The following is a 17,533-nucleotide window of genomic DNA, read 5'->3' as shown; positions in this document are numbered from 1 at the left end:
AAGAAAATGGAAGCTTGATCTTATTTTAATTAATTTAAATTCAAATAGCCACATGTGACTAATGGCTACCAAATTGGACAGAAAAACGTTAGATGATGAAATTGAGGCAAATCTACTTTATTTTACAATAGCATAATATTCTATCATAAAGCAGTCAGAAACATTTCTTTCAACCAGCAAATGAGTGGAAATTAGCCTCTGAAATAATTATGTAGACTCTAAAATGAAATGAAAATAACAAGAAAACGTGAATATAAGCACAGTGGGGAGCACACTGTAAGATAGAAGAAGCAGGTGGTCAATATAACATCTAGATGATATTAAAAGAGAATCAATATTTTATCTGTAAAATATATACTATTCTTTTATGTAATGTATAAATATATATGTAATGATTTTCTCACAAAAAAATGAAATGTGGTTTTCTATCAAATTTCTATGTTAATTTTAGTCATTTCTTCACTAAAACATTTTAAAGATTTTTATTGGAAAATTGATCAAATAAATATACTTTTAAGTGCTTGATATTGATCAAGAAAGATTATTCATTTTGTTGTTTTCAAAATTAAGTTCTGATAGTATTACTGTGATTTTATTCACATCATAAGTTTAAGAACTCCTCATAGTGTAAAAGATACAGGTAACATTATAAAACCTGAATCAATAATGTTTTAAATGTCAAAAATGTGGCATATCTCCTTTATTATTTACATATTTATTCCTCATTGGAAATTACCAATTATACGAAATTTCATAATGAAATATTGGGACCATATACTGAAATATTCCATGCTAGTAAATGTATATTTACTTTGGAATTTTAAGATTGTGAAATGGACCCTCAAAAATGTAATCCAAATTAATGTTTCCTTAAACTAGTTACTTATATCCTACACCTCCTGCAAAGCCTTTCTTATAGGTGAACTAGTAGACAAAAATCTTTGACTTCAAAAAATTGAAGTCTTTTCAATGGCAACACCACAAATTCCTCATGTTATTGGTAGCTATTTTCATATTAACTGTTGCTTCTGGCAATCTTCAATTTGATAGTAAATCAGCTTTATTTTATAGTGTATATAGATTGCTTTTAATAGATGTGAATAATTATCAGCAAAATCTGTAAAAATGACAATATTAACTCTCCCAATTGGGAGAAGGAATAACTCCTTATAAAATTCAAAGCTTATATTGGAGGAAGAATTTACTGGAGGAAAAAAATACCTGAACATTCTCCACAGACATATTATATACGCTGTTTGCTACTTCGAGCCGCTTCAATCCACTTTGATCACACGAATTAGTTTCAGGATGGTCGGGCTCAGGAAGGAAAAATCCCATTCTGTCTCACTACAAATTATTAGTTATGACAAGGATTGGTCTTATTGTTGACATATTCCACTATTCTCTTTCCTTAAACCAAATATATCTAGGAAAGATATTATGACGTTGGAAGGAAGGAGGGAACAGGGAACCAGTCTTTGAAACAGTTTTTAGATTTATCTCTGGCATTTCTAAAAAAAAAAATCACGTTGCTGTGGTTTTCATGAACTCTTTGAAACAAATACATGTTAGAAGTCTTCAGGGAAATCCACTGTTATACGACACTTGTTTCTTCCTCCCCTGCCCCACAAACCCCATCTAAAGTTCACTTTTTTCTCTGAAAGAAATGCAATATATAACATAAACGTATGATCTATGCAATAATTGATGCAAAACTACATAAGATTCCGAGGTCATTCATTTTATCTTTGCCAATTAACATCAGTAACAGCAGCTTGACTTGTTTTCTCAAACATGCAAGTGAGGTCACTCTCCTCTGAGCCACACTCAAAACACTGGGACGCTAAGTGAAACCACAGTCTGGGGTTTCTGAATTGCTTGTTTGGGTTTGAAAGCAGAGAAATGTTGCGGTTCCTCTTTAATCACAGGAGAAAGGCAATTTTTACCGATCCGTTGACTGTGCAGGAGTATCATACATCTCTCTTGACTCTTGTCAGAAATCGGAAGGTCCTTTTGCGTTAGAGCACAGGGGGGGAAGACATGCCCTCCCCCCCCCCCCCCCTTTTTTTCCGTACCATTCGTATTTAAGTAGACTTCCTAGCGAACAGAAGGAAGGCAATTCTAGTTTAAAGTTTTGTGGCTCCAGGTGATGCAACCTCAACTGGTCCTCCTACTTGGTCAACACTTCCTTGATTCTGGACTTTCAATATCTTCTTCCCTTGGTTTTAGTAATCAGGATATCATCAATCTACAATTGTAAACTCTCAAATACTCTTTAAAAGCCCATTATTTATCTGAATCTCATTTCCCCAATTAAAAAACAAGCAAAAATCTGAAAGAAAAATAAACACCTGTCATACTTTAAGTAAGATTTTTTTTTTTTTAAGTCAGACTGTGAAAGAATGTACTCATGTTTTATCAGTCATTCTGGGAAGCCCTCACAGACACTCTTCCCTAATAATAAACAGTCATTTTCCCAGCACCTTGCATACAGTCTAAGATAGAATCCATAGTCCACATCTCACTCAAGGACCGCCTCACCACAGCAAGGTAAAAGTTGAGGTGTTTGTGAAATTTGAGGAATTTCAACCATCACCCCCACCCCAAGCAATGCCAGAAGTCACAAATACATACACCAAAGTAAATGACTGTGTAAATGCTTACTGATTCGAGATGAAAAAAAGATACTACTACTTATCAGTGTTCCTTTCACTCAGTTGCAAAGACCTCAGTGTTTGCTTATTTTTTTCATAAGCAAAAAAATGTGCTATTTTTCTCCAAACAGCACATATGAAAATTAAAGTGCATTGGTTTATCAGCCTACTACTATTCTAAAGTACTCTAAAAGAGTGGTGAGATGCATCATCTCCAAAATTTTAAGTAAGTCCCTCGGAGACATTCAAATTTGATAAGTGGCAAGAGAAAGAAAAAGAGAGAACAAGAAATTAAAAAAAGCAAAATTGGAAAAAAATTTTTAAAAATTTCATCACCAACTGCTTCAGACTCCCCTGTTGAAAATCTTAGGTACTTCTGCCCAATCTAGAAATATTTTGCAAGTATCAGTTTCAAAATAAATAAAATTTAAAATCAATCGTTCCTTAAATATGAATTGGGAATTGCAGAATTATTTCAATATGGCAGAGAAAAACTACTTATAAGAGTATTTAGACCTGAATCACAAGAAATGTTGACTATTATGTATTTTGATTTAAGTATATACAGTATATTAAACACCTCATTTTAAAAGAATATGTCACAAAAAATTAGAGCGAAGAGGGACTTCAAAGATCATTATGCTCAGCCTGCTACTTCTATGAATGAAGAAATTGAAAACAATGAAACTGAGGATTTATTTCAGCATTCTGACTTCAATAGAGTTTATAGAAGCTTTTTAGTAAGCAGAAAGAAATGTAGGTGGGAAATGAATCAAGGTTTGTTCCTCTTTCCAAATGGTATATTGTATTTCAGATATTTGGATTTACATTTTTTTCCTAGAGGTTAAATGAAGGGTAGTGGTCGTATAATGAACAACAAAGTAGTTATTTTTTATCATTTAACTTACTGAATGATTTATTAGAGGATACTTTTAAATATCAGCTTGTCAAGTGAAAACATTCCTAAATTTACAAGAGTATTTGCCCATAACTTTTCAGGAATGCATCTGTAATAAGCAGTGCTATTTGTCTCTAGAGTCTCATGATGCAATGAGTGACATCCTAACACCTTCTTGGTAAATACAACAAAGAAATTTATTAGACCATTTTTTTCCTATTATTCCTCAACCAATGCCTATGGCATAATCTAAAATGCAGTTCGGAGGGAGCAAATTTTAGTCAATGAGGTAAAGGCACGAAATAATAAAGTTATGACATTTGGTTTCTACTTAATACTAAAATAGATTTATATTATCTGGAGCAGCAATGCTTAACATGTAGGCCAAAAACAGGATTAACAGGAATGTGTGCTCACTTTGTATGTATTTTTTTATGATTTTAGAAAATATCTGACACTCAAAGGAATCCAATCTAGAATAGTGCTGTCCAGTAGAAATACGAAGTGAGGGACAAATGAGAGTTACATAGGTTAATTTAATTTTTAGTAGCCACATCAAATGGACTGAGAGAGAGTGTAAACTACAATGTAAACTATAATCCATGCTGTGTAGCAGTGCTCCAAAATGAATTCATCAAAACGCAATGAATGTGCCACACTGATGAAAGAATTTGGGGATGTGGAAGGAGTGGGGGGATGGGGAGTGGGGGTATATGGGATCCTCATATTTTTTAATGTAATATTTTTTATTCTCTAAGTATCTTTAAAAAATTTTTTTCAAATCTGTAAAAGTATTAAATAAATTTAAAAAATAAAAAATAATAAGAGAGATGAAAGTTATTTTATTATATTTTATTGAGGCTAATATATCCAAGATACTGTCACGTAATCATTATAAAATTATTAATTAACTGTTTTGCACTGTTTTGATACTAAGTCTTTGAAATTTGGTGTGTATTTAATACCTAAAGACATTTCATTTTGGAATCATCACATTCAATTTCTAACTGTCCACATGTGGCTGTAGTTAACATATAGGACAGTATGGGTCTAAAGCAAGGTTCTTAACAAGGAGTCCATGGACCTTCAAGGGTCCATGGAAAGATTTCAGGGGTTCTATAAGCTTGAATTGAAAATTCAGAAAAACATTATTTTTGTGGGAGCATGTTAGTTCAGGTATGATATATTTATTAAGTAATGCAAAAGATAGTATGGACTTAGTAAGGGGTCCGTGGAACAAAAAAGTTAAGAACTCCTGGTCTAAAGAATAGATACACAATTTATTCTTCAGGAACTCTTCTAAAATAACATTTCTTTCTATTTATTCATTGATGAACATTTAGTGGCACAGAATTTAAGAACTGGTATTTCCATGTTGCAGATTAAGCGGATCTGGACATTTTGCATTTTATGAAAAGTGCCATCCTGAGAAAGAAGAGTGCCTGAAGAAACTACTCAATCTCTCACAAACATAGAAGAGGAAATACCTAAAGGAATTAGGAAAATTCACATTGTTGAAATTAGCAGCACCACAGGTATAAGAGATTGTATTTTCTTCTATTGTCCTAATTTCTACATGTCAAATGTATTAGGGGGGTTGAGTTTACTTTAGATATATTCAAAACCCAACACTCAAGAGCATGTGGAAACTTAGTAATAAAGTAAGATGTTCTTTAAAATGACATCACAGACTTTATAATTAAATTTTGTTTAAATACAACTATGCTGCTTTATATGCAATTTATTAGACATGGGGCAAAAGCCAGAAATTGTTCTAATGATTTTTTCCAAATTTCTCATATTGTTATAGTCAACCCTTTCAAAGGTTAAATTTGTCCACTACTCATTGGCTTTTCTTCTTTCATCATTTAAGGTCTTGGAGCCATAGTTAATGGAAGTTCTATAAAGAATCTCTCAGGATCTTTCTTCTTCCTTTGGAGGATTCATATTATTAAAAATACCATCACACGTGTCAGAGTCTAAATCGTACCATTATTCTATTCTTCTCTTTGTAATCATTTATAACATCACTTTACTTTTTTTTAACCTCAAAGTATATTAGCTCTCCATGGATGATAATAATTGCTGCTTTTTGTATTGTCATGTTTATAATGCAGGTGTGTACCTCTGTGGCACTATTTAAAGGTGTTTGTTCCTTCACCTCAATTTAGAAAGAACTAAAAAGATTTATTCCCTAGGCATTGAAATTGTAAGAGAATATAGTTTGTCTTATAATAATTCAGCAGTAAAGTGGTTTTATACCTTGAAATTTAGAAAGAGAAAATGAAATGCTGATAGAATTATTGCCAGTCCAAAGAATAGTAGAATATGCTTGGTTGGAAAGGGAGAGACACTTTGTTTTCCATTTAATTCCAATGAATTAAAAAAGCTCTGGTTGGTAATTGCATATCCCATTGATTCATCCAGTGGGAGCTGAAACTTTGAAAGGAACAGCTATTTCAGGGCAGTGAGAGCCAGAATATAATGTAGGAATTGCAGAAAAGTGTCCTGAAGCTGGATAAAGGGGGAAATATATAACCTGACTTTATCCTGTCTTCCCAACCTCAGTTCTATCCCAGTGGTCCCCATTAGCCAATCCTAATATATATATTTATATATATATATACATACATAAATAAATGTAGTGATTTATAAATATTTAATGATATATACATATATGTATATAAATGTAGTGGAAACTTGAAAAGTTATTCAGGAAACCTGACCAATGCTGAAAGCCAACCTAAATAACCTAAATAATTCAGACATAAGCATCTTTCCCCATTCTCTTTTAGCAAGTTCTTATTAGTAAAATATATGGGTAATTTCCCTTATTATCTATTTAACATACTGGCACATTCTCTAAATTTGCCAATAAATGAGAATGGATCAGCTTTTATTACATAGATTATATTCATGAGATGTTTTCAGATATTCGGAAACATTATATAGCATCTCAAAACATTGCACATTGATATTTCAAGTTGAAATATATCATTTACACTATGATACCTGTATTTAACTCTCCATATACGTAGTGCTCGCTATTTTCCAAAACAATCAAAACGGTTACTCTATTTTTCTCATTTCTTTTTACAACCTATGGATGAATAAAGGGATATATATTATTGCACTTATTTTTTAGGATAACATGATAAAATGAAAATAATTTAAATTTGGCCACAGTGATTTAGTCACTTGCTGGTACAAAGCCATGTGGTTTATTTCTTCCTGAGTCAGTGTTTTTTAAACAAATTCTTTTTCCTACCTGGATTATGTAGAAACAATATTATTTATATCCACTTATTAGTTTTATATGTATGCATAATTATAAATATTGCTCGCAATTGCTCACAATTACTAATATCTAGACTTTCAGTCCATTAATCAAGTTTTTAACAAAATAAAGCATGAATCAACAATGCAAATGATCATCTGTTCATTATTGGCTTAAAGCACAAATCTCTTTCTAAAAAGGAAAATAAATTTTCCTTAGATATTATAAGATACTATTGCCCATGAGAGTTCTCTTTCCACTACAGAGATATGAAGTAATGAATCATAATGAAATAACATTCACTTAAACACAATAAACTTCTTCTAAAATATAGAAAGTCAGACTATACAATAATATTCATTTACACATTTTTTCAATAGATATGCATTGCAAACTAGTATATGCTGGTCAAAACAAAACACAAGAAATTAGGTGTAAAATTAGATGAGTAGTAGTTTTAGCTTTTAAGGGGGTGACAATCTAGAAAAAAATAGCTTGTGGCAAAACCATAATAATAATCTGACACCAAAAATATAGTGATAACATAGAGCGGTCTGCCTAGAGTATGGTTTGGTGCCATAGAGAAGGGCTTTACAAAAGAGGAAGTGCTTAAAATGAATTTTGAAAGTTGAAAAGGTGATTACCAGAAGAATATATAGGAAAAATGTGGTCCAGATAGAAGAAGGAGATGTGTATAAGGCACAGAAGCAGGAAACTGGAGGATGTGCTCAAGATAGTTGGAGTGTATGGAGGGGGCAGTGATGAGGCGATAAGGCAAACAACATCCTGAAAAGAGATATTGGTCATTATATTAATAATATATCTCTGCATTTGGAAATCTCTTATGTGCTAGACTGAAAATTTGTCCACTCACTAAGCTATTCAGTTCATGTAATAAATCCTGGGGGAAGTCATCAGTTCTCAGACCACTGCTGTACCCCAAAATTTTAATCCATCCATGTAGGGCTTAAGAAATTAGACATTGGTTTCTTCTTCAATTCAGATCCTTTAAGGACCTCCACAGGTTTGTTTGGGTATATTCAGGGTTCCTTCAGGTATAATTTTCTTGAATCTTAGAGATTTTCTTAAGTTGATTATTTCATGCTGGCTAATGGGTTTTGTACAACCTCACCAGTCCTAAGTATTCCAAGACTGTTCAGAAGACTGTATACTTTGTATGAAATCTAAATGCAACTGCTGGATGAAGAAAGTAGTGTGGACTGCCTTATGGCAACAAGGGATTCAAATAAATTCAGTGTAATTTCATCTCACTGTATTTGAGACATTTTTGTAAGCCAATATGAAAGGCTATGGGGTAAGTGGAATACAAACTTGGATATGACACAAGGACTACTTTCAAAGGCTTATGACCCCAAATCATGATGTGTGGTATACACCTATGCTTTACTCCCACCACAAGTGTTATTACCACTGGAAAGTAGTAGAACAGGGTATTTATTCACTCTTCTCATTTCTTTATGTTTATGAAAATAATAATATTTATGATGCAGAGTCTTCACAAAAAGTTGTGGTGGATCAGAGTAATGGCTTATATAGACAACCTCTGCCATTGGCTATGGTCTGTTCCAATTGTAAGTCTTTAGACAAATTTCCAGTAATGGAATTTGGACTTGTAAGAATAAAAATAAAGAAAAGAAATTATAAATGACATAGTCAAGTATGTTAAGTAAGTGGTGTTACATAATAAACCACCCAAAATTTAGTGGCTTAAAACAATAAGCTTTTATTTGATCATGATTCTATGGGTCACTTGGGTGGATAGCTGATCTCAACTCGATGCTCATCTACAGTTAGCTGATCAGTCAAGAGTTTACTAATTTCGAATGGCCTTGCTTAGAGGTCTGGCAGTTGGCAACCTGTTGACCTGTTAGGTAATGGACATGTTCACACCTTGTGTCTCTCATCTTGGCGAGACAGACTACCCTGACGACAGAGTTCCAAGATGATGAACCGGACATTGGAGGCCTCTGAGGCCCAGCATGATTTCCTTTATATTCTATTGACCAAAGAAAGCCCAGGTTTAAGCAGTAAGAAAAGATACCCCTAAATAATGGGAGATGTGTACAGGAACAAGTGGAGAATTTTTTCCATTTTTATAAGCTATTATATCAGAGCATTGAGAAAATTTTAAAAGTAACACTTCTTATTTTCACATTTGTTCGTGATATATGCTTTCTGGTGCAATATGTCTTTAGAGTGCAACAAATAAAGGTGTTGGCTACTACCTAAGGGTAGATAAGCTAAGAGGATACTTGAAATGTAGTTACAGACTGGCCAAACAAATAAAGGACCAAAACAAAAACATTTCCTCAAGGCAATCCATATGATTGAAGAGTTTACAACAAAGTTTATATGTATTCATTTGAAACCTTACTTCTTTAAGCTCCCCTTTGTTCTTCAGACATAAGACCTTGTTTTACAACATCAAATATCTTATGATTGATACCTAAATGTATTTTTTTAAAAAGTTTTTCTTCCCAATGTCCTTCAGCACGATTCTGAAGGTTGATTCCTTGTCCCATCTTTTCTTTATGCCTGTGTCCAATTTTATCATGGTAAGAGATACAGTGGCATGGCTCAGGGATGAGGCATTAAAGTTTCCTTTAACATCAGGATACTGCCCTTAGTGTATGAATAAAGGCCTGCATCCATAGCCAGATTCTGCCACCAGTGTGTGAGACAAAAATCTGCAACACTTGGACTTTTGCTGCAAGTCACTCATGTCAAACTTTCATGCCTTCAGCAAGTGCTGTAATTGTATACTAAACTCTTCAAGAAGCCTTGCTGGTGGTGGCTGTGGTCCAGTTATGGGAATACAAGTCAAGGATGATGATTTTGAGCATATGATAGAGCCAGTTGTGATGGGAAAGAGGCAGAACTCCTGCTGGCCCTGTTGATCTTTCTGAAATGAAAAGAACAAGATTTATTGCAAGTTCCATGGCTTTAAAATCAGACTAGCAAGCTCCATGAGTTCTTTTCCTGATTGAAAGCATGGACACATATTGTGTCTTTGTACAATTAAATAACTCAGCTGACCATGTTCACGTTTCACTGCTGGTGTCCTAAGCACAAGCAGGATGGACCTGGTAGCCAGTCTCGGCATGCAACATGGTGTTTGTGTTTTTCTTCCCTTGATGCCACAGATGTTAGATTCCTTTCTGATTGGCGTTAGCACCTGCAGCTGTTTCTGCTTGTCTGCCCTTTGGACTCCTTCTCTAGTACCTCTCAGTGATGGTAGTGTTTTATTTAACCCATTCACTCATTCAACAAATACTACTGTAAATCTATTGTGTAAAAAGCTTTTTATAAAAGCCCATGTCCCAATGATGTGAATATTTCTTTAATTTTCTGTGGCTTACAGCAAATAGAGGGAAAAACAATAAATCTGATATTTCAATTCTCACATCTTTCATTTTATGAGAGCAGAGTTCAGCAAAAGACATCCTAGTTGAGGCTGCTTAATGAACTCCTATAACCAGTATGCTGAATATTTTGACCCATGGAGTATAAATAAAATGCAACTTCAGTTCTATCCCTTTCTGGTGGTAATTACTACTACCTCTGATGAAAACTCTGACATCACATGGCTTTTGTTCACATGCACTGCTAGATAACACAACCTCTTAACACTCTCTGTAGGTCACCTTCATTTCAATATTTGGAATGCCCATTTCAAAGTTCTGAACTTGGCCTATCAGTAATTCTTTGCCTTTTCCCCAGTGCATATTTGCTTCAGGCTAGAAAACCCACAGTTGTCCTTCTGCCCTCCACTTTCCCTGGTCAAGGTCTCCCTCACTCATTAGCAAATATGTGTAGAGAGATTAGATGGTTCTTACTTGGACTACTGCTATCCTCAGAAACGTTGTCTTTCCTCTCTGACCCTGAAAGATAATAAAAGTCAACTCTTACTCATCTCTCCTGGCCTCTTCAGAGGTTCCCTACCTTCTGAGAAGCCTATAGCCATGGGGAATGGATTTCTATTCTGATTAGTATCTTAATATGCCATCCCCAGTCTCTGTGCATTCTTTGCCTTTCGGAATCCAAAAGTCCTATGCTAGCACTCTCACTTGGTATGGCCCACATTTAATCCACAAGAAACAGCTGTGTATTCCGGGCAAATTCCTGGAGTTAAAGCCAATTCCAGTCTCTAGCACCAAAGTTGGATGTGGCACATCAAGGGTTTCTCTCAAAGACTCCGTCAGTAGGCTTGACTTAAAGTTAGCATGCCCAAACTTTTTCCTAAAGTCTGTGGGCTCAAAAAAAAGCAGATATTCTGTCCAAAGAAATCTCCTTACAGTTCTTTTCCCTTCCACTCTCTGACCCATTTTTAAGCCCTTGATTGTGTGGACAGGTAAAGAGAAATGTTCTTAGTTCCATTTCCTTTGAAAATCAGTATATTGGGGCAAGATGTCTGCCCACACTCTCTGATATCTCACACTTTTCCTTATGAGACCTCAGTTGAAACAAGAGGTAGTCTTGTACTAACTTCCTATTGCACTTACTATATAACTTTGTAGAAACAATTTAATTTTCTGAATCTAAATATTTTTCTTATAAAATAAGAGTGTTCAACTTCAATCTGTAGGGTCCTCTCTAGCCTTAAATTCAGTGGTTTTGTAAATAGAGTTTCTATATACAGGGTAATACAATGGAAAAAACATAAGATAGTCGTCAAGAAATATCATTCCAGCTCAATCAGATTAACTAGTTGCATGACCTGAAGCAAATCTCTTAATTTTTCTGTGACTCAGTTTTTTCATATGTAAGGAAGGGATTTGGACTAGATGAGCTGTAAGGTCTCTTCTACAGTTAATTTTATCATTTATTTTTTCTGAAGATTTCTCAATTACAAATCCTTATTTGCACACATACACACAAATGATTTTAAGCAGTAAAAATATTGCAATTAAGCCAAAAACTCAGCTGAGAAGATCCTGGTCAGCAAAAACATATTAGAAAATATTTGAATTAAGGTTGTGAGTATTTTGGTAGACTACATGATGTGGTCAATAGTGTGCCACTTTTGAAATCTGAATAATTGCTTTCCAGTTCTGTCTTTACCCCTTCCCTAGATATATGAGCAGATGTATCATCAATTTTTGAAACTTCAATAATAATAAAATTTTGAAACTTCAATAATAATAATTATATCTATCTAACAAGATTGACTTGAGGATTGTATAAGATAAATACGGAAGTAATTTTTAAAACTTTATTAGAGAAGTTGTAGGTTGACAGAAAAATCGTGCAGAAAACAGTTTCTACGTATATCGCCTATTAACAGCCTGCATTAGTGTAGCTCAGAGTTAAAATTGATGAAAAATAGTATTTTAATTGTACTATTAACATTCTATACATTAGGATTCACTGTGTTATTCTGTCCTGTGCTTTTTAATTAATTCTATTCTAGTAATATATATTTATGATTTTTAAACATCAAATATGGAACATATGTTGGTTGCTATACTTAAATACATGCAAAATAGTGATTATTTTCCTTATATAGAACAGTGCTGAGAGAATAACTTAGTGATTATCCCCAGGATCTGTAAGCTCATGACAGATTCTATTATATTAATAGAATAAAAAACAGGAGGGGCATGATAAGGAATTTTTAGCCTAAAGTAGATCCTGGATACTTTATTGGTGAGGGATGCATTCCAAGACCTTTGGGAATCTGCTAACTAGAAATATTTGTCCAGACTCTTGGTTTTCTCTCCAATCACATTTCAGTTAGGCCATATGTTTCCTGTGAATATCCTCATTTGAGTAGTTGGGGCATTACTAGAACATTCCAGTCATACTTTATTTGTTTTCACAGAGAGTGGGTTATGCTTGATCATATCACTGGTCCAAGTCTCCACTCTTTATCTACCCAAAATTTCTGCTATCTGGTTAAGAGCCATCACTCATTTTGACTCCTTGATATCTGTTTGACTTTCTTTTTAGGGATAATTTGAAATGAAAAAGTTTGAATTTCTACAGAGCTTGAATTACTCTGTGAGACATTCACATTCTCTAGATGCATGTTCAGATTCATGCTTTTACAGAATGGCAAATATCTAAAAAATACTAAACTCCTTGACACTGACCATCTAATACTGAAGTGCCTTCGTTTCTACTAGCACAACCAGCAGCCCTCCATGAATACATTCCCCTATTAATTCAATTTTCCTTTTCCTGATCAGACTACTTCACACCTCTCTCCTCAGAACTCCAACACCCCTGCTTTCTCCTCTTAGTTGATGATCTCACCTTTTAATTACTTGAGAAAATAGAAGTGGTAAGACACGAACTCCTCCATCTTCTCACAACATCAATTATTAATCCTACCAGTGATTTCTCTCCTGCAATCACCCCCTCCTGCTTGCATCATTCTTTTGTCCTTCTCCAATGAATCATGCCTATGGGCAAACAGCAGTATCTCCCCTTCATAAAAATACCTCTTTTGACCATTTATTCCTCTTTATTTACTGCCCATTTTTCTGTTTCTTTTCTTTTCTAAACTTGTTGCCAGTACTTGGAGTACCTCCTCCCTCCCACTTTATCCTGAAGGTATTCCAGTTAGACTACAACTACAACCCCCCCATCCACCCATGCCAAATGCTCTAGTCATGGATAACAATGGCCTACATCTTCCAAAACCATATAAGTGTCTTTTATGCCCTCATATTTCTAAAACTATTAACTCTTATTCAAATCAAATTTTCAAAATAATTGGTTACGCCCTTCTTCAAAACCTCTTGAATTTCAGCTTCTGGGAAATTGCATTCTCCTAGTTTGTTTTCTGACACACTGACTTCCCCTTCTTAATTTTTTTGGTTGACTCTTTTTCCTTACCTATCATTTAAATGCTAGAATGGCCAAGAGCTTGGTCTCATACTTTTCTCTTTTCTACTTTACATACTCCCTACATTACCTCATCCATTATCATGGCTTGCAAATGACTGGTAAATTAATATCTTAGGTCCCTGTCTCTGCACTAAGATGTGGGTGATGTGTATGTATGTATGAATATATAATATACAGATATATATATTATCTGATGATTCCCATTTAAAATGCAAAATAGGCATCTCTGACTTAATATGGCCAAAACAAGTTTATTGTTTCCAACCCCTAAGCTATTTCTTCCTTGCATTATCCAATTCTGGAAATGGCACCCCTAACTATGCAGTTGCTCAGACAAAATCCAAGGAGTCATCTATGAGTTTTCTCTATCCCTTGCATTTCACATCCAGTCCACCAGCAAGTCAACTTGGCTTTAAATTGAGAAATATTTATATTTATTATATAACCTGTCCATTTGTCTCCATCTGAGCTATATCACTTCAATCCAACTCATACATTTTCTTACCTGGACTTCAGCAATAGCCTCCCAACTGTTATCCTAGCTTATACTCATATCTTTTTCCAATTTGTTTTCCATTTAGTTTATGTATGATGACATAATTCATCTTAAGATCCTCATTGCTTTTAAAATAAAATCTATGCAAAACACACAAACCTATTTTTCACATATACCAAGTTTGTATTTTTGTGAAAGAGGTAATAGGCACATAGATATACATAGTGAAAGAGAGATGGAGGGAGGCAGAGACAGAGACAGAGAGACAGAGATAGAGATAGATATCCATACATATACATACACACATACACATATATACACATAGTGAGTGATTGAATAATTGGAAAAAGTAAGTCAATGAAACAACTAAGAAAATTTTAGTTTTTATTTCCTGTAATAAATCACTATTTTTAAAATCTAAAACAAGCTCAGCTATACAACAAGGAGGAATGCAAAATTGTCATAATATTTTAAGATAACATGAGACTTTCAAGAAATTATGTGCTTAGGACTAATTACTTTAGGTTAAGTGTCCAGATTCATAGAAAAGGTAATTCTTTCATCCCTCATTACAGGGACTTGGATGGAAAAACTAAAATATGAGAAGTAATGATCTGCAGTTCAATGGATTTTCTTGCATCAACACTTAGTACCCTTTTTCTGGATTCCAAATTAAGCTTCTTCACTTTGTTGAGCAGGAAGGGACCCAAGGAGCAACACTCTAATTATATTATAAAGCTTTCAAAAGACACTAAAATCTTTGCTTACTTCATTAGTCTCTGTATGGTCCTTATAAATTGATGCCAAATAAAACCACCCAGAAATCATTAAAAGTGTTAAAATCATTATTTACTAATGTTCTTTTTTTTCTTTTTTTTGGTAGACATTCCTAGCTCCTTGTAAGACTAAGCCCTTTGTAATCTTCCCAAGTGTGTAAATAATGACACATTATTCAGGGTTAAACAATCCTACCTTCCCAGACATTTCCATCTGAAATCAAGGTCGTGTTCTTGTGTTTGTTTATTGATCATCAAATACCCCTGTACCTCAGAAAGCATTCCAGTACTGCATCTCATACTGGGCTCTGGGCCAAAAACTTCCTGCATGTTCCCACTGGATTCTATACGGGAAAAATTATTTTACCCTAACCATTAATTAGTAAGGAAGTGGTCGTAAAACTGTTCAGTTTTCCCTTTTATGTTGGAGAAAACAAGTGACACGCATCGTATCTCTGTAGGTATAAAAACCCCTACCCAAAACGTTGCCATTCACTACTGAAATAATGAGAACTATTTCCCCCCAGGCTAGCCTTCCTCCTCTCAACTTACTCTCCCTCATGGGGGAATGGGCCAACACACCATGAAGCAAACCCACTCTCACTCTCCTGTACAACAATTGCTGGTACAGAGCCACGGAGGGAGCGCTGTGGGAAAGCAATCAAGACAGCAGAGTTAACTTTCTGCTGTCAGAATAAAGCTTCATAACTCATAGATGTGAGGAATTGACAAGGAAACCTGCAGTCAAATCAGTTTCTACTCATCAAAGACTCTTTTTTTTCTCCTGGAAATAATATTAACTTCAAACTCAATCACAATCTGGTTCATTTCCTGTTACATAAAGAAATGTCTGTTTGCAGCATTTTCATTTTAATGGCTTTAACATAAATGTCCTCTTCACCCTAGTAAATGCGCCCGTTCAGATTTTGGAAGATAAACTCTGTAACTATGGTGAAATAATTGGAAAGGATTATCTTTACAGTGTAAGAGAAGACTCCCGGCATATGTGTATGTAAAAGAGTGTGTGAAAGAGTGAGAGAGAAACCTCCTACAAAATGATGGAATTCTCCAGAATAGATTTCCAGCTCCTTGGGTGAAGTCAGCCATAAATAAATTTAAAATGAATACTCAATAGGCATCTCTGAATCTGCCAAGGCTGATCTGCTAGTTCTACTCTTTCCTCCCAGTACTACTTGATTTCTCATACCAGCTATTGTTAGTCAATATTTTCAGAATAGAATGGAAACAAATGTCCTGGCTAAAATATCCTTTCCAAATAAAAGCGTGTGATGGCTTCTATATCGTATAGCTTAGAAGGAGCATGCATTTTTATTTATTTTACTTGATCAATGGTCAACTATGTTCAGCAATGAACTTTTTTATTATTATTACGACCTCCTTGTGACTATAGAAAAGTACTGGCAAAATTGATAGCAGTGTACTTGCTTATAATATGTGGTCCTGAGTTATAATAATGTATTCAAATACCCAGCTTGATTAGAGTCCAAGGAGAATTAATGACATAATGATTGAAGAAGGAACTCTGCTACTTTAATTATATAGTCGGTATGGATATATATGTGAATGTGTATATATATATGTGCACACACAGGTCAGCATAGATGGCTAAGGGTTTGAGAACACCAATTATTATCATTTTGTATTTTCTACAGAGCCTAGTAAACTGCCCATTTGGGGTTAAATATAAAAAGAATAAACTGTAGTTGTCATTTCTCTGTATAATGCAGTAATTATGTAGGTGTGAATATATTTTAGTGTAGCTTCTTTGCAGCTCAAGTACCACCATCTGTACTCTAGAGTGTAAGCTGTGCTTTTTCTAAGCACTTATTCTGAGAAAGCCAAAATAATATGGAGCATAAACCTATATTTAATGCTGCCTCATTTGAAAATGTGAACATAATTACTTAAAAGATATTTTTACAGGAATAAAGGATTCCAAGTACTCAGTAAGCAGGTGGCAAAGCTGTTCACTGAGATAGCATGGCTGTGTGCACATGTTAAACAAATCTTAAATGAATGGTGACAACCTGGTCAGTTCATTGAGATATTCCTTGGAACCACACATTCAATTCCCAAAAGGCTTTTTTTTATAGATATTCAACAAATATTGACATATATTACTGCAACAAATGCAAACTGTCTATTTATATAGCTTACTTTTCTATATAGTATTGAGCTAAAATATGAGTCTATTCCAAATCCAATATGGCCATAAGAGTAAAATATTTTAATAAAATCAATTTATTTGGTATTTCTTGGGGATTGAATCATGTATCCCACAAAAGGTATGTTCTTAATCTTCATGTGCATCCCTGTGAGTATGAACCCATGTTTAACTATGACCTTTTGAAGACATTATTATTAGTGTGTGGCCAAATTGAATCGGGCTGGGTCAAGGAAACTTGAAAATATATAAACCAAACGTCAAAGCAAGCCACAGGAAGAGACCAAGGGCACTGCCATGTGATGAAGGACTGCCATCACCATAACACTATCAACTCAAGACAAAGCATGGTCATGCTGTCATCTTGATTTTGG

The sequence above is a fragment of the Dasypus novemcinctus genome, chromosome 4 (genome assembly GCF_030445035.2).
Source record: "Dasypus novemcinctus isolate mDasNov1 chromosome 4, mDasNov1.1.hap2, whole genome shotgun sequence".
NCBI lineage: Eukaryota > Metazoa > Chordata > Mammalia > Cingulata > Dasypodidae > Dasypus > Dasypus novemcinctus.
Note: the sequence above shows the minus strand (reverse complement) of the source record.